The sequence below is a fragment of the Amblyomma americanum genome, chromosome 5 (genome assembly GCF_052857255.1).
Source record: "Amblyomma americanum isolate KBUSLIRL-KWMA chromosome 5, ASM5285725v1, whole genome shotgun sequence".
Lineage (NCBI taxonomy): Eukaryota > Metazoa > Arthropoda > Arachnida > Ixodida > Ixodidae > Amblyomma > Amblyomma americanum.
In genome coordinates, this window is record NC_135501.1 from 69,833,174 (window position 1) to 69,851,937 (window position 18,764).

Below are 18,764 nucleotides of genomic sequence, written 5' to 3' on the forward strand. Positions count from 1 at the left end.
TTTTGTAGTTTTGTCGATGTGAAAACGAACAGGACAACACTATAGAAAATGTTCAAATTACTAGAAAAATTCCTGTCGTTACTGCAAGTTCACGGCGAAAAATATGACACAAAAATACGTTATAACATATTTTGTCTACTTCGACAGGACTGGATGCCTAAATTGTGCATTAACCCACCTCAGACCTCTTCCTTGTTAAAGCCCAATTAGAAGAGTACATCAGCTAAGGGCACCGAACAGCATCTCTGAAAGGCTTGCGATAAGATTGTGAACGACGCTATTTTAGATGTGAAGGGCTGTCTAACGCGGAAGTAATGCAAGCAATGTTCCGAAACTTCAATCCTGGCTCGTTGGTCTAGGGGTATGATTCTCGCTTCGGGTGCGAGAGGTCCCGGGTTCGAATCCCGGACGAGCCCGATGTTTTCTTCTTTTCTTTTGAAGGTCTAAAGAGCCGAAAAAATAACTGGCAACCTTGCTGCCGGCCATCTCGAGCAAGCAGTGTCACACGTAAAAGGCTTGCGAACCTTTTAAGGGTGCGCAACGTTATGCGGCATACTTATTGTGGTGTCTTGAGTTCCGTGTACTTCAGTCTTTGAGAAAAAAATTCATTCTTTTCAGACACAACGCAGACCTAATACTAAGAGCACTAACGTGCTTTGCAGTTCTTCTCGCGGAAAACTCTCCCCACGCGAGCCCCCGTGACCACCTTCCTGATTCCTCCATCCCTCCCTTGAAAGGGCGGACGAGCCCACTTTTATTCATTTATTTATTTTTATTTAGTGCATACTGCTTGCCTCATGTATGAAGCTCTTGCAGGATTGGCAGAGTAAGGACGAAAACACAGATAAGAAGGTGGAGAGAGATAAAGAGAAAGACTGAAGGCAGGGGGATGTTAACCAGAACGATGTTCCGGTTGGATACCCTGCACTGGGGAGGGGGAACGAGGGGACTGAAAAGAGAAATGTAGAACGGGTGAGGAACACAGTCCAAGTTTGTCATTCAAGCTAGTTGCTCTCACGAGTGGCGTAGTAGGCCTTCAGGGCAGTAGACTGCGGCCGCCACGGTCCGACGATCTTATCCTCTGCTAATGGGAGAGGATCCAGGTGGTCCCGAGCACAACAGAAGCGTGTCTCTTGATCACAAAAGGCTGTCGGCAATCTCACTCGTTCATGTTAAGGTTCTTGGCCGCTGAACTGAACTGCAGCCCTGCTGAACTCAACTGCAGGTGCAGGTGAGCTGTGGCTCAGCTGAACTTGATGTAGCGCGTCCAGTACTTGCAATGCGTTGTGTGTCGCTGGCGCGCGCAGGCTCGAAAGCACAGCACGCATCACTCGTATGAAGGACGTGAGCATTTACACCGCTTGTAGACCTTGGTCACAGAGCAGATTGTGGCTTTTGTCTGGAGCAGACGCAAGCGTTGGACAGGGCGGTTTCGGCAACGTCGCTGACCCAGTAGGCGTACAAGGCTTCGGTAGTGGTACCCAAATAACATCAAAGGCAGCAGGGCCGGCGTCATCAGAGGCCGGGCTCCCTTGATTTAATGCGGTTGCTGGAGAAGGAGAACAGGCAGCAGTGGCGCTTGAGGCCTTCCCATCAAAGGCAGTTGCCTTCTTTGACGACGTTCGGCGACACAAAAGACGTCGACGCACTTTGGCAGCGGCCTCTCTCTGCATTGAATGGCCTCGCACCATTTGCTTGAGTACCGCCTGTTCAGTCTTAAAGGGGCCCCGAAACACATTTTCAGTGCATTGTTTTGCCTAATGGTTGCATAGAATGAATTATAATGATGCTATTAGCATAGGGCGAACCGCGTATACTGTGGTTTTTAACATTTTAATTAGCTCGCAAGAACAAATTCGTGGCGCTGACGGTGTCACCATACAGTGGCGCTTTTTAGCAGCGGATATGACATCACTTTGTGCGAGCTTGATGATTGGACATAGAGTAAATAAACTGCAAATTGGTTTAATAACTACAGATACGTTTTGTCAAGTTTTTGTGTTTTATATTACATTAACAAAACCAGGTTGTTTGCCCTAGATAAAAGCACTGTAAATCAAGGAAAAAACACGCCACCAGAGGCACTGGCTACTTTTTGCATCGAAGGACTTTGCGCCTCTTCCGCCAAACTTCCGCCGCGTGCTAAGATAGGCTGTTTTGATTGGCCGCCCTGAGTGTCGTCATTGGGAGAGTGAAGTGGGAATGGGAAGCTGCGCGAAAATCGAGTTGAGGGCAGCATTCTGTTGGCTTGTATTTTGAAATTTCTTCATTGATTAACACCCGTTCCGATGCATCGATTCTCGTAATTCTTTTTGAGTCAGCATCTGTGTGACAAAGAATCCATCTGAAGCGTAACTGGCATCCGTTCAAGCGGTGTTTCGCCGCCCCTTCAAGACGAGGGCAGTCCTTCGAGGAAGAGTCGTGAGGGTCACGGTAGTTCGCGCACTTCAAAGCAGTCACTCGGCAAGTGTCGACGTTGTTTGGCTCGGAACATCCCGGACAGACGATGGAGTTGATGCCGACGCTGCTCACGCGGCCGATCCTCATGCAGCTCCTGCACTCTAGCGACTTCGGGACGAAAGGTCGAAAAGGGTGTAGAAAATGTCCAACCTTCCTGTATTTTGGTATAAAGTCACCCTTGAAGGTTAGCTTGATGCATTTAGGCCTGCCAATGCGCTGAACATGGATCACTGACATGCTGTCGGCCACCGGTTTGATTAATATGGGCAAATCGGTGTAACAGATGGCGATGTCGACGTAAATTACGCCAGCCATAGTGCCGCTGCCTTGGAGGATAAGTGGGCGTACGCTGATATTGTCGATTTTGGTGATGACGGTCAAACTTTATAGTTCGCTCCGCTCCTTGACATCAATGGCAATTACGTTTTTATAAGGATTTATTCTCACGTCCTTGATCCTTCCCGATGCGAGGCTTTCCAGACGTATAGAGGCGACTTGCCTGTTGAACGGATTGCTCTTATGTGAAAAACAAGACGGCTTGCGCCGTGGCACTTCGCGCTCTGATGTCCATTGACGGGCTGGATGAGGACGACTCAACTTGTCTGCGCAGTCTGCGCTTGGCCTTCTTGCTACTGCCCGACACGAACCCGTCGTCGGTAGAGGAGTCATCACTTGGTGCCGAGTACACAACAGTCTCCTGGCTGTTTGAGTGGTAGAGGCGCTCTCCCTGGGCGGCCGCTGCCCACCCACTGGGTTTTAAACGAGGCACAGCACCCTCCGCATTCATCGCCGTGACAGAAAGGGAGTGGCGCCTCCGTAGTTATGGCACAAATTAGCAAAGAACTGTAGAGTGCTTAATGTAGCATTCTGATAAAGAACAACACTTAGGCAGCACTGTGGAACATATAAAACCAATGTTAGTGCCGGGAACTCATAAAATTCAGGTTCTTAAACAATATGAAGAAAAAGACATATTCCACAATGAAAAAAAGATGCAAGAAATACAAAGTAATAGGACAACTATATCAAGCGAAAAGAGACTGGACAACTGCGGAGCAAAAGCATTGAAAGATTAGCAATACACAATATTATCTGGAAATGAATTCGTCTCTAATTGCTTGTGTAAAAAGAGCTTAAAATAATGTTGTGTGCACGAGGTTTTCCAAAATGCTTTAAACTTTAAATGTTTCCTATTATTTCTAGTCGTCGAAAGTGATAAATGTTGGTTACAGTCAGTGTTTAGGGCGGGTATATTTGCGTGAATACTAATAGTCGGAATGCCAGCCTGTTTTAGAGGTTCAGATGGCGAGTCGAGGCGGCGATATTTATTGAAACGAATATAATAGCAATCCGTTGCACGCCTTGCAATATAGATATCAAATTCTTTGTGCGAGGAAACCAGCATAATGTGTTGCATTTAATGACTGATCGTACTAGGGATATGTATGCGAGCAATTTGGTTTCCGGTGAGACGAATCTAATGGGCTGTCTTAGCGAGCAAAGAGCGGCAAATAACGTTTTTGTTACATGTGATATGTGTTTGTCCCACCTTAAGTCTGAAGAGACAGTTATTCCGAGGTAATTGTACTCGGTAACAGCCTTTAATATCGCGCCCCTATACATTTAAGGGAAAGTCATGGCAGATTTTTTTTTATCTTGTCAGCCCAACTAATTTTTCTAAATTTAATGCCGTCTGCCGACCTTCGCACCAATCTTTGCACTTTTTCCGAGGTTGGCGACATGGCGGAAGCATCTTCTCAAGGTCGCCGTACCCCTCCCATACTGCCTTGTTGAGGGTGATCCATGTATCTCGGATGGTGGGCCAGACCCATTGCGCCTAGTGTCCAACCGATACAAAACTGTTACAGTACGTGGCGTATGCAGTTCCATTGCACTGACCGTAAATATTACGTACACATCAAATACCGATGTGCTCGAGTTAACTTGCACAAAGGTGTTCCTTGTTCAACTGTTGAAGGTCTAAACCGACCTCAGCCCTTTTGCATGTTACAGCAGACTAGAAAAAGAGTACATGCGCTGAAGACATTCAGCCGCCACGTTGAACGGCTTGAGGCATGAACGGCTGTCATCCCAATGAACTGAAGCAGAATGTTAGGGGAGCACTAACCTGGATCGCCGGAGCACAACGGGGCGTTCGCGGTCCGGGAGTTCCGGCGGTGCTGAAAAACATTTTTTTTACGGTGTCTGCTTTGCACCAGCAGAAACTAAACTTTTTGCTCACAATACGTTTGCTAGGATTGTACTGGTATAACAAAAAGTTTCGTTTCCTCATTTTGTAGTAAACATATCACGACTTGAAGGAATAGAACGGAAAGCACTGACGTTTATTCAGACACGATACAAACATACTCACCAAACAACAGAACTGGCTGTAATGCCAGGGCTCGAAGGACAAAGCGCGTGCGACTAAAATTCGTCTCGTCAGCTTAATAATACCTTTAAGGTCGATTCATACAAGTACATTTCACTATTACATAAACGAACGCTAAGGAACCAGCACTCGTATATACTATCCGAATACTCATAACACAGTGACACTTTCAAACACTATTTCTTACCGCTATAGAAACAAGAGAATGAAACCGCTTAGATGCAATGTTTAATAATGCTAATTCATTTTCAATTTTTTCTTCGAACAAGACGCCACATTTAAAAAACTAGTGTGGTCAAAGACCTCTTTTCTTCATTTTTCTATTTCATGTAGCAGACGGTGTGTTGTGGCCTTGTTTGCGTTTTTGAACTTGTGTATCTTATTTTACTTCGGAAAATCTTATAACTCTTTTTCACTTTTGTATGCTCTACGAATTGTCTAAGTTATTGTTTTCTTTTGCAGAGCTACATTTAGAAATGTTATCTCTTGCTAGCTCTGCTACATGTAATGCTCACCTGCCATGGTATCAATTAGAGGCTCGCAGTATTCCAAATACATAAATAACTAAAAAGGCCCTACCTTGTTCTGCCCTGACTGATAATATCAACCAATCTTGACAGACAACACCGAAGGGCCGCTAATAAGCTGCGATTTTTCAATCTGCATGAAGGTATGGGAACTAAATAGTGTTTATGTAGCAGATTAATCTTTTTGCTGCTAAGCGCATCGACCTCGTTTCAAAGCATTGCTAGGTTAATAGACTGTGAGCAGCATGTTGTGTTAATGGGAGACTAATCGTGTAAGCGTCCGGAATGATCGAGTCGTCATCGACACAGCCGCGCTGAGGTGCTGTCATGTGTTACAAACGTTGCATGATTTTTCGAAGCAGGGGAGGGGGAGGAGGAGAAGGAGGAGGAGGAGGGAGTTTAATGGAACAGGAGAGATCGAAGCAGGGGCATCATGCGTGCTTCCCACCCGCTCCCAAACATTCAGGGCCATTTTTGCGCTCGTCACAATTCACTGCCACGTTGTACAGCATATGTTTAAACTGTCACTACCGCAGATCACTGAGCGGTAGTAAGAGAAGCTATCGCATTAAACTTCCTTTATATTATGTTGAGCAGCTACCAACAACCTTAACATTCTTCTCCAGCGCATGCCCACTGTAGTAACGGGTCATAGCTAGGACAACCTCCTGCTACCTTGTATGCTAATCACATCATCAGTTGGATTCTGTCAGCTCAACGCACGGTGAATGCATTGTCCGGTGCATGGATTCATAAGTAACCAGTACTATGTTTACATTCCGACTTTTTATCGCCCCCTAGTATGTGATTTATAGCGATAGCAAGATTCTAGACGAGTTTGTAACAATTGCCTAATCTTCCAGGCACATGTATTAAGACGCGAAAGTCCTTGTGGACAATCCGCCTTTTTCATATTCCTGTGCTGCCACCTCGCGTACAACGCTGGAAGCTCACTGGAAGGGTACTGTATGTGCGCCCAACCCGGTCGGACTGAGTGCCGCTGCGGAGCACGTTTTGTTGGAATCTGTCAACGATGGTGTGTCATGGGCAGCACCTGCTACCTGGAGGATTTCTAGGATTGACTGATGGCTGGGTGCGAAGTCCGAAGCAGGATGCTGTGCCCACCGAAGAGCAAATTCTTCAGTATCTCCGATCAACCGGCATGCGATGCGAACGCCAGCTGAGCAAGGGCCGCCGCTTGAGAGATGAAGGCTACTTTCGGAACATAATGTTCAATGAAAAATCCCCGATCAGTGAGGTTGGCGTTTTCCGCTGTGTATGCCTGCCATCCATTAAAAGGTGGATACTACATCGTGAACGCCGTAGCACAGAAAACGACTGGGGACAACAGTTTTCACAAGCAATCGTTGTGCTCAAACGCTGCCGAATAGCTACACGAACTACAAAACCACAAGCGTATTCGCAACATAGCAGCTCTGCTAGAATTTCACTTTATTTTCCCACAGCACACCGCTGCATAGGTTAAACAAGCATGCTCGTCCATAAAGACGAGCGCGAGGGGCGCACATTGAGTCATTCCGGAGATACCACGCAGCGCTCTTCATCATGGATATGATGCGAACACACGCTTAACGCACCTTCTTCTTCAGCCTCTAAATACATGGCACATATCCACACCGGGGGATTGGCCAGGGTGTAGTGGCATAAACAAGGAAATTTCAATAGGAGGTTATGAGAAAATTCTAGCACCATGCGTGAATGCTCTCGTAGCTTCTTTTTCGTTGTCCGCTCCATCGCGCGTTAAAAGCGGCTCACAGCTCTTTTCCATTCGGCCTTCTTGCTTCAGAAAGCAAAAAACGCCGGAACGAAGTCTGGGTGCCGCGGTGACACTCGAGGCCTTCCTGCCCATGAATAAAACACTTCGTGATAGACTGCACACGCATTTAAACACAGTACCTCGTCCGTACCTGTCACAAAGTGATTGTCGCACAGTCTTGACGTGCTTGACGGTGCCCAAGGGCGGCACGATCGTCGAGCCGGCGAACTGCTTTTATCCACGCTTCGCTTCGAAGGCTGTCCCGGGAAGCGTTCGGAAAGCGAAAAAATCCGAGTTTACTTCCCTTTACATATTGGGCATTGCTGCCGTATGCAACACATTTCGTAGGTATCGCCAAATGCGTCGCGCTGAATGCCCGACGGCTGCAAAAACGCACCCCGCGTAAGAAGCCGGTTTGTTTACACTTCCACGACCGGTCTCGAGTGGAGCGAGCGACCCTTCCAATATGTTTCGCGACACCGCCGCCAGGGGATGGGCGCATGCGCAGTCGCGTCGTGAAAAAGGCGGATTGGAAACAACTTTCTGGGATCTTGTTAAATATGACCCAAAGGGAAATTTGTGTCCATCGAGGAGCATGTAAAGAAACTTTATTAAGTGATTTTTTGAAGAGAAGTACCCCAGAATTATGCAAAATTTCGAAAAGTTGTGAAAGTGTGATGTTTAATTGTTTCCTTCATCCAATCAAATAGGAAGGTATTCAATTCCAATTCAAAATTGCAAATATTTGGGCAACATTGCCGGCTTATATTTCAGTCCTTACTGAAGCTCCAAGCCTTTCAATGAAACCCTGACTTTGCAGGCCGCATTTTAGTCGAAGGGAACGCACTTTCTACAACATTACATTCAGTGCGAAAGCACGGTCTTTTTTTTTTGGCAAAGACTGTTTTTCCTGATTTTACATACACGGAGAAGGCGAAGTTGTTCCAGATCAAAACGCTATCTCTTTGCCTCTGAAGTTTTATCGTTTTTTCCACAATCAGGGAGGCGTCGCTCCCTATTCGTGACGGCGATGGAAGTGGAGGACGTCAGGACTCCTCTGGAAGCCGGTGGGCCGGCGGCAGCCGCCCAGAGGAAGCGCTTCCACTAATCGAGCGAGGCAAGCAGCCAGGCCACCGTGCTGCACTCAGCCACAAGCGAGGACTCTTCAGCGGACGACGGGTTCGTCCCAGTGATGAGCAAGAAAGCCAAGAGAAGACTTCGTAAGAGTTGGGACTCATCCTCATCAAGCACACCTACCGTCATCACGACGCTTGGTGCATCAGCGCATACAGTCCTGTTTGCGCCTGAATCGTCCACCGACAACCTCAACCTGCTGAACAGACAGGCTACGTCGGTGTTCCTCGAGGCTCGCGTTCCGGGGGTGATCAAGGACGTCAAGATCAACAGCCGAAGGAACTTCCTCGCCATCCATGTAATGGAGCGGAGCGCCTTGGAAACTCTAGCCACCATCAAGAAGATCGGAAACCTCTCCGTATGCTCTCTTGTTCTTGAAGACAATGGGACAACCGCTGGCGTCATTTACGACATCGATGCGAACATCCGACCTGCCGATACCCATTACACCAGCGACGAACAGCATCGAAATAACCAAGGTTCAGCGCCTCGGCAAGTCAAGGTGCGTCAAGCTCACTTTTAAGGGCGATTGTATTCCATCGAAAGTGAAGGTTGGCCACTTTCGACATGCAGTTCCCCCATTCGTCCCGAAGTGGCTACAGTGTCGGAAGTGCATGAAAATTGGGCGTGTAAGTGGTCTTTGTAATAACACCATAGCGTGCCCGCGCTGCTCTGAAGCACATAGCAGTGACAGCTGCCGCGCTACTGTCTTGAAGTGCGCCAACTGCCGTGGCTCTCATGACGCTTCTTTGCAAGTCTGTCCCCGCCTGAAGAAAGAACGGGCGGTGTTGAAGAAAACGGTGCGAAACCATTCAACGCACAGAGAGGCCGCAGCTACGGTGCGTTGGCGTAGTTCGCGTCGTCGACGATCTGCTAGACTAAAGGCCGACAGCAGCAGGGAAGCCCCCATTGCTCCTGCTACTTGTTCTCCCCCTCCACCGAGTAAAGTAAGCCCTGTGACTGGTGAAGTCGGAACGAGTGCTTCAGAGGTGACATGGCCACCACTGCCGCAGCCACGCTAGACCTGCAGGTGTCTGAGCAGGCACCACGCGCCCACTGTCCCACGCCTACAGCTAAGCGAGCCCAAGGCAGAGATCCAGCCCTACGTGAGGAAGTGCAAGTGACCGCCATCTTGAGGTCCCTTATGGATGTCATCCGTGTGGTGCTGTCTGGCCTTCACTCGCCAGCAGCACGGAATGTATTGCAGGTACTGGACGCGCTACATCCAGTCCTTGCAGCTTTGCAGTAACAGACACAATGGGTGTCCAAGCATCACCATTTGAAAGCCATGTCAGAGAAGCGTCAATTCTCCAGTGGAATGCCCGTGGACTCAATTCCCGCATTTCGGACATTCGCGAATACGTATATAAACAGATTTCCAATCCTTGTGATTTGTGAGCCCAATTTATGAAATCCCATCCGAATTTCTGGATATGAAGCGTTTTGGATCCTCCACACGCAGGGAAAATAGCAAGGTCATCTACATTCGAAGGGAGCTTACTTACGTGCACCATACAGTTCCCCCTCACGATCATAACCAGTACGTCTGTGTAAGGATGAAAACGCGCACCCTGACGTTTACGCTTGTGGGTGCGTACTTATCTCCAACAACAAGGTTTGACGTCGACAGGCTGAGGGACTTGTTGGCTTCAACACCTGGGCCTTGGATTGTCTCTGGTGACTTTAATGCGCATCACGCCATGTGGGGAGGCATCCGGATGAATTCGTAGGGAAGAAGTCTTGTCTGTTTCGCATCTGACTACGACCTAAAATGCCTTAACGACGGTTCTCCGGCGTACATTCGCGGGCTGTCTTACAGCAGTTGTCTGGACTTGCCGAATTGTGTCTCGGTGCCTTGCGAGACGCTTCCGGCGGTTTGTCGACGTAGAAACGCATGGAGGTGACCACATCCCCACATATATTATTGTTCCTGGTCTCGCTGGATGCAGATCTGCCAAACGTTTGCAACGAATAGACTGGTCTATATTTAAAACCTTTATGGAAGAAGCCTGCAGAGAAGACATTACAACTTGCATTAAAGAGCGCATCAAGGAGGCTATGAAATACACGAGATGCTTCTTCACTCCAATGCCAAAGTTCACAGACTTCGATGTGGAGATGCAACGCCTCCGATCAGTTCGACGAAGAGCAGAGAGAAGATACAGGCGCACAACGTCGATGCACGACTTAAGGGATGCAAAGCGCACACAAAAGAAAATTCAGCGCAGAATTGAATTATTGCAGGCTTACCGTGGGAAAGAATTCTGTGAATCACTGGATCCTCGAAAGCCTCTCTCACGCATCTCGAGTGTGGTGCGTGGTTTGCGAACATCTCCTCAGCAGCTCCACCCATTCAAGTCTGTCGCACTTCACCAAGGACGTAGCGAAGCGGAGATTGGTGAAGATTTTTGCGAAAGAATAGCAGGTCCCAGGAACCAATCCACAACTCTGAATCCGCCTTTTTCACAACGCGACTGCGCATGCGCCCGTCCCCTGGCGGCGGTGTCGCGAAACATAATGAAAGGGTCGCGCGCTCCACCAGGCTCCACTCAAGACCGGTCGTGGAATAGTAAACAAACCGGCTCCTTACGCTGGGTGCGTTGCTGCAGCCGTCGGGCGTTCAGCGCGACGCATTTGGCGATGCATGTGACATGTGTTACATACGGCTGCAATGCCCAATGTGTAAAGGGAAGCAAACTCGGATTTTTTCGCTTTCCGAACGCTTCCCGGGACCGCCTTCGACGCGAAGCGTGGATAAAAACAGTTCACCGGCTCGACGATCGTGGCCGCCCTTGGGCAACGTCAAGCACGTCAAGACTGTGCGAGAATCACTTTGTGACAGGAACGGACGAGGTACTGCATTTAAATGCATGTGCAGTCTATCACGAAAAGTTTTATTCATGGCCAGGAAGGCCTCGAATGTCACCGCGGCATTTAGACTTCGTTCTGATGCTTTTTCCTTTCTCAAGAAGGCCGAATGGGCAAGTGCTGTGAGCCGCTTTCAACGCGCGATGGAACGGACAACGAAAAAGAAGCTACGAGAGCATTCACGCATGGTGCTAGAATTTTGTCATAATCTCCTATTGAAATTTCCTTGTTTATGCCACTACACCCTGGCCAATCCCCAGGCGTGGGTATGTGCCCTGTATTAAGAGGCAGAAGAAGAAGAAGGTGCGTTATGCGTGTGTTCGCATCATATCCATGATGAAGAGCGCTGCGTGGTATAGCCGGAATGGCTCAATGTGCGCCCCTCGCGCTCGTCTTTATGGACGCGCATGCTTGTTTAACCTAAGCAGCGGTGTGCTGTGGGAAAATAAAGTAAAATTCTAGCAGAGCTGCCATGTTGCGAGTACGCTTGTGCTTTTGTAGTTCGCGTAGCTATTCGGCAGCAATTGAGCACAACGATTGCTTGTGAAAACTGTTGTCCGCAGTTGTTTTCTGTGCTACGGCGTGCACGATATAGTATCCACCTTTTAATGGATAGCAGGCATACACAGCGGAAAGCGCCAACCTGACTGATCGGGGATATTTCATTGAACATTATGTGATGACCCCCATAATGCGCAGGTCCACACGGGACGGAGAGGCAAAGAGACACCGTATGGCTCAGTTTAAACAAACAGGTATATTCAATAATTACACATGATTAAGATTATACATCAGAGGCTGGGGCGTCCGAGCTTACGTGCCGACGACTTCATGGGGGCGATGGAGTGGCTCCGGAGTTGGGCTCGAGCGGTTGCTGGCAGAAGCTGCACGCCGTCGGGCTTCGGCGCTGAAGGCCCTCTTGGCGAACGATGTCGTCCTGAGCGTGCTCTCCCGTACTGCTTGTCGATTTTTATATCCTCTTCTCCACACTCCCTAGGGTGAGGACGCCCACGCCGGAGGGGAAGGAGGGGGGGCTAGGGCTTTCACTTGGGCGCACAAGCATACCACCGCACTTATGGTCTCGCCCCCCTCACGTGTTGAGTCCGAGGTAAAGAAGGTTGTCTTCGAGGTAGCGCATAGCGTCGGCTGTGGTAAGGCGCGCTCTGGCCCGCTGACAGTTCCCGCGGGTAGCCGGCCTCCATTCTCCATCCATCAACTGACACTCGCTCCTCAAGGTAAGGCGCGCTCTGGCCCGCTGACAGTTCCCTTGTCCTGGAATGTGCTCGGAAGGGCCGCCCCTGGAACCGCCACGCCAATTGGGGAGGATAAAGCCCGTTTCCCCGCGGCGGCGGCGGCGGGTCCGGTTGGGTCCGGTTGGGCTTAAACCCCTTCGTTCTGGTCGTCACTCAAAGAGCATGGCTGGGAAATTGATGATGCCGCTGTCATCTGGGTCTCCATCTACGCCGCGCCGTCGAACGCGGAACCTCGTAGCACACACAAGGAATGTCACACTCGCTCACCCTCCAGAAGAATGTTCTCCGAACATTTGAGTCCACGCAGCTCCCCTTGTCTTTCTGAATCGCCTCGCACAGTGCGTCCGACAAAACACTTTTCGCTGCACTCAACACCACTGCACAACACCATATGCCTCCGCTGTCATAACTGGCGTCTCCAGGGGCAGCACTGATCTTCTTTTAGAGATAAACATGAAACTCAGCACCCAAGCCTCTCCTTTCTAGTCCAAACTGGACGAAATAAATTTACCACAGTTACAAAGGAGCTCCCACTTCTAGCACGATCACGGCACAGACAAAAATATAGATAACGAAAGGAAGTAGGGCAGGTTCTGCATGCGCTCCGCATGCTCTCCTGTGAAGGTGTTACTTAATGAACGAAAGGTTTAACTACCAACTCCGATAACTTAACACATAAGCACATAGCAATGTTATGAGCTGCGGCATTACACAATTCTAACCAGTTCACAACTCCGCTCTGTTTACGCCATTAGTCCGACTTAGCTTTCCGATTTCGCAGCGGATATCGGCCTTCATGAGTCATACTAAGTAAGTCTGTGACCCTTTGTCTGCTTTGGGACTCGCGAGGGCTCGTGGCAGGAGCCTCTCCTGGCGTTATCTGCGCGGGAACCTCGCACGCTTCTTCTTCTAGCAATGCATGAAGTAAATCCGGTGGCATTCCGGCCGTCACCTCTGGCGCCTGCCGAACAAATGCAGGAGAGGGCGTTTCTTGCGAACTATCTGCGCGCTCCGCTTCACTTCTGTCCCCATCAAAATCCGCGCTTTCCCTTTCCTCATTTCGTGAATACTGAACCGGTGCCGACTTGAGGCGATTTGCGTGTATCCTTATCAAGCGCCGGTTCACGTCTCGGACTCTGAAGTTTACCGGAGAAAGCTTCTCGACAACCTCGCACGGTCCTCTCCACTTCGTCTGGAACTTTCGAGCTAGCCCAATCTGCCTTTGGCAGTTTTCAATGTACACGCTGTCCCCCACATTAAACGGCGCGTCTCTTGCACTGCGATCGTGCACCTCCTTCCTGCGCTTCGCCGCTTTCTTTAAGGCCTCCTTTGCAATGTCCCTCGCCACTTGCAAGCGCGATTCTAGCTCAACCTTATAGTCGTCCAGTCAAGCGTATGGGACACGACGGGGGCCCTCTGGCACTTCACTAGGCTGGTCCGGGTCTCGGCCGTAGAGAAAAAAGAATGGCGATTCGCCCGTGCTCTCGTGTGCTGCGGAATTGTAGGCAAACATTGCATACGGGAGCCACAAGTCCCAGTCCCGCTGGTCGCGCGAAACAAAATGCGACAGGAACCCGGCCACGGTTTGGTTCAGTCGCTCCACCGCGCCGTTGCAAGCCGGATGGTACGGTGTTGTCTGCTTCTTAGCGATCTTAAGCAGCTCGCAAACTCTCCTCATTAGCTGCGACACGAAGTTCGTTCCCCGATCTGTCAAGAGTTGCCTCGGGGGTCGATGTCGGAGCACGATCTGTTCGACAAATGCTCTTGCAACCGTGTCTGCCTTCTGATCTGGGAGTGCTACCGCTTCCGCGTATTTTGAAAGGTGATCGACAAATACTAAAATGTACTTGTTTCCGGAAGTGGTCGTGGGCAATGGGCCCATTATGTCCATACCTGTCCGCTCGAAGGGAGCCGAAACCTCAGGGAACGGCTGAATTGGAGCTGGTCTTCGTCCCTTGGGTGTTTTTCTTTCGAGACAGGAATGACACTTCGCACAGTAGTCTCTAACATCATGTCGCATGCCACTCCAAAAGTACAAACGCTCCACACGCCTGCGTGTCTTCGCTACGCCAAAATGACCGGCGCATGGCGCATCGTGAACGCGCGAAGAACCCTTTCTGTCCACGACCGAGGTATGACGACTCTCTCCCAAGCGGTTTTCTCTGGTCTCCCTTTCCTGGTTGGCCTCGTGCACCGACACAGGGTGCCGTCTTTGCCAATGAAATAACCTAGCTGTTCGGGGTGAGACGGTGCGCCCTCTAAGCTTTCGATTATTCGCTTCAGGTCAGGATCTTTGCACTGCTCTGTGCGTAATTCGGCGGGGTCGACTACGGGGACAAACTCATCTATAGCTGCCACGGCAGCTGTGCGGCTGAGTGCATCAGCATTCAGATGCGTCTTTCCTGACTTGTGCTCAACTTCAAAGCAGTATTCCTGCAGGTGTAGATTCCATCTAGCGAGTCGCGAGCTAGGGTCCCTGACACTCATCACCCATTTCAGAGGATGGCAGTCTGTGACTAGCTTGAATTTGCGGCCGTAAAGGTAGCACCTGAAGTGCTTTACTGCCCAGACAACGGCGAGGCACTCCCTTTCCGTAGCTCCGTACTTTTGCTCTGTGGGGCTCAGCTGTCGGCTAGCAAAAGCAACGGGATGTTCTTTGCCCTCGATAACCTGAGATAGCACGGCACCAACTGCGAACTTTGACGCATCTGCGGCCATAACGAAGGGCAAATTAAAATCCGGGTGCCGCAACAGCGGTGCACTCATTAGCTTCCTTTTCAGGGCCCCAAAAGCATTCTCCGCATTTTCGTCCCAGCGAAAGGCGACATTTTTGGCTCTTAAGGCGGTGAGCGGCTTAGCGAGCTTGGCGAACTCCTCTATGTGCCTTCGGTAGTAACCGATCAGGCCGAGAAACTGCCGGACCTGGCGGACGCTAGTCGGGGATGGAAAATCCGAGACACACCTTAGTTTCTCAGGGTCCGGTCGCACGCCGTCAGCTGAAACAACGTGCCCGAGGTATTTCACCTCGTTTTTGAGGAATTGGCACTTAGAGGGCTTCAGCTTGAGACCCGCTCCTCTTAGTCGCACCAAAACCTGCTCAATATCGCGCAAATGGTTCTCAAAACTGTCACTGTATATGATAATGTCATCCATATACACGAAGCACAGCCTCCCCAGAAGAACTGCCAGGATAACATCAGCGGTTCTCTGCCAGACAGCAGGGCTGTTGGCCAGACCCATCGGCATTCTTTTCCATTCATAGTGCCCTGAGGGCGTGTTGAATGCCGTTTTCTCGGCATCTGCCGGATCCATTGCTATCTGCCAGAATCCCGCCGCCATGTCCACTACCGTGAAGTACCTGGCACAGCCCAGCTGAGAAAGCGTCTCCTGTATATTGGGGAGGGGGTATGGATCGATGCGAGTTACGGCATTTAGTTTGCGGTAGTCCACTACCAATCGATACGAGCCATCTGGCTTTTCCGCCAATAGTGCTGGTGCTCCCCAGGGTGACTTTGAGTGTTCGACAATGCCGCGATCAATCAGGTCCTGCATTTGCCGCTCCATCTCCTCACGTTGGGAGTAAGGAATCTTGTACGCACGTTGGTAAACGGGCGATGAAGTGCCGGTTTCTATCCTGTGCTTTATAACGCCACAGCAGCCCAAATCCAGGTTGGACGCGGCGAATACCTCCGAGTAGTCGTTCAGCAAACCAGCCAGAGCCTCCCTCTTCCTGGATTTTACGTGAGAAAGATCGAACGACACCTTTGGAGCAGCCGAAGGACTAGCATGCTCTACAGTTGCGAGTACCGTATCGGTGGGCTCACGTTTCTCTATCGCAGAGGTGAAGAAAGCCAATGTTTTGTTCTTGGGAAGGCTCAGTGGCTGCTGGCTACAGTTAACCACCCGTAGGGGCACTCTGTGGGCGTCATTAACTGTCACGAGGCACGCGGCTGCCTTCAGGCCATTGCTGAGAGAGTCGACCGGCTCAAGCACTCCCACGGCGCCGCTCTCTACATCTGAAGGCACAAACGCGTACAAAATTTGCTCCGACCAAGGAAGGACGACTGCCTCATCGACCAGCCTGACGGCAACCCGCGAATATACCTTCTCCAATGATCCCACTGTTTGACGGGTGTCAATATCGGTAATGCGAATCTCAGCCCCTCTCCTGTTCAAAAACGGAACTTTTGATCCGCCCGCATTAACCTCTTCCTCAGAGAATGAGACTACTACCTTCCCTTTTCTCAAAAAATCCTGCCCTAATATACCTGACACTCCGTTTGGCAGAGACACCGTGTCCGGGCATACGTAGCAGGGGTGCTCCAATGCAATTCCGCCGAGAGAGAAGTGTAACCCGTAGAGTCCACTTATGCCAAGAGGATCCCCCGTTATGCCTACAAATTTGGTTGCCATACCACCAGACGCTTCCAACACCTCGCGGTCCCCCTTCCTTCGAAGCGTGTTAAAACTGCTCTCCTTAAGCAATGTCACCTTTGACCCCGTATCTATCAACAATTCCATGCAACAACCATTTAACTTGCAACGCACAACAGGGCATGCCTCGTCGGCCACACAAACTACCACCACCTCATTATCCACTGCTCCCTCCCCACGCTCCTCAGGCTGGGGAGGACTAACTTGTTTTTTGTCTCGGTATCTGGAGCCCCGCTGTAGGCTTGCTTAGGGCGTGTCTCGCCTGCTTCTCTTTGTGGCTCCCCACGGCGCACGTTTTGGCAGAACCTGGCGATGTGTCCGCGACCCTGGCAAGCGAAGCATACGATTTCTTCAAAATCTCGCATACCGCGCCTGTAGCATTGTGGCGGTCTCCGGTTTCCAGCGAATGGGGCGCTGTTGAGCGCGCGCTTCAACCTGGCATTCTACCTGCTGAGATAGCAGCTGTTCTAAGCGATCTAACCGCTCTGTCAAGAGAGAAACCTCAGGGTTGAGCACCGCTCTCTCTATGACGCGTACTCTCGCTGCGGCTGTCGTTAACGCCTCATTTTGTTCCTCATCCAATGCGGCCTCCACGGCTTGGTCGAAATTGCTCGGCTTGCGCGAGAGCACGAACCGGCGCACGGGGTCTTGCAGACCAGCCACGAACAAAGCGGTCATTTCCTCTTTAAGTATATCCTTGGCGTATTTCTTCTTTAGCTGGTCTCCTTCCTCCTCCCTGCTTAACGTATCGCGCGCTAAGCGCTGAAGCCGCGACGCAAACGTTCGCACGTCCTCCCCTACCATCTGTCCGGCGTCACGGAACCTCTGTACCCGCACGTGACGTGGTTCAGTGTCGAAATGCTCAAACGCGAGCTTCTTAAATTCCGCAAATGATTTTGTGGATTTTACTTTTTCGTCTCGCCATGCAAAATCATGAGCAGCTCCTGCCATCTTACACCTCGCCATTCCCAGCATTTGAGCATCGGACCATCCCCCCATTTTCCCAATCTCTTCTAGCATGGAAAAGAAATCGCAGATTGGAACCCCTGTCTTATCTCCTGTAAACGTCGGAATGACGCTTCCTAATGCCAGCATGCTTGCTCCGAGCGACGGCTGTGGAGTGGGAGCTCCCTCAGATAAAGACATTTTTTTTTTCAAGCCCTCCGGTGCCTCAAGCCTCTCAAATGGGGGTAAAAGTCCCACAATCAGTCCCGTGATTCCCTTTTGATTACAATTTTGAAGTCATGAATGTCGCAGCATTAAGAGGACATTTGCTTTTGAGACCCCACTTCTGACACCAGTGTGATGACCCCCATAATGCGCAGGTCCACACGGGACGGAGAGGCAAAGAGACACCGTATGGCTCAGTTTAAACAAACAGGTATATTCAATAATTACACATGATTAAGATTATACATCAGAGGCTGGGGCGTCCGAGCTTACGTGCCGACGACTTCATGGGGGCGATGGAGTGGCTCCGGAGTTGGGCTCGAGCGGTTGCTGGCAGAAGCTGCACGCCGTCGGGCTTCGGCGCTGAAGGCCCTCTTGGCGAACGATGTCGTCCTGAGCGTGCTCTCCCGTACTGCTTGTCGATTTTTATATCTTCTCCACACTCCCTAGGGTGAGGACGCCCACGCCGGAGGGGAAGGAGTGGGGCTAGGGCTTTCACTTGGGCGCACAAGCATACCACCGCACTTATGGTCTCGCCCCCCTCACGTGTTGAGTCCGAGGGAAAGAAGGTTGTCTTCGAGGTAGCGCATAGCGTCGGCTGTGGTAAGGCGCGCTCTGGCCCGCTGACAGTTCCCGCGGGTCACCGGCCTCCATTCTCCATCCATCAACTGACACTCGCTCCTCAAGGTAAGGCGCGCTCTGGCCCGCTGACAGTTCCCTTGTCCTGGAATGTGCTCGGGAGGGCCGCC

The 18,764-nt window shown here is 50.5% G+C and overlaps 1 non-coding gene across 1 annotated transcript; it reads left to right on the plus strand.

The window, feature by feature from the left end:
* The first annotated feature begins 344 nt into the window (after positions 1 to 344).
* On the plus strand, positions 345 to 416 carry TRNAP-CGG (transfer RNA proline (anticodon CGG)). Its single transcript has one exon. It is a non-coding gene; the product is annotated as a tRNA-Pro (tRNA).
* The last annotated feature ends 18,348 nt before the right edge of the window (positions 417 to 18,764 follow it).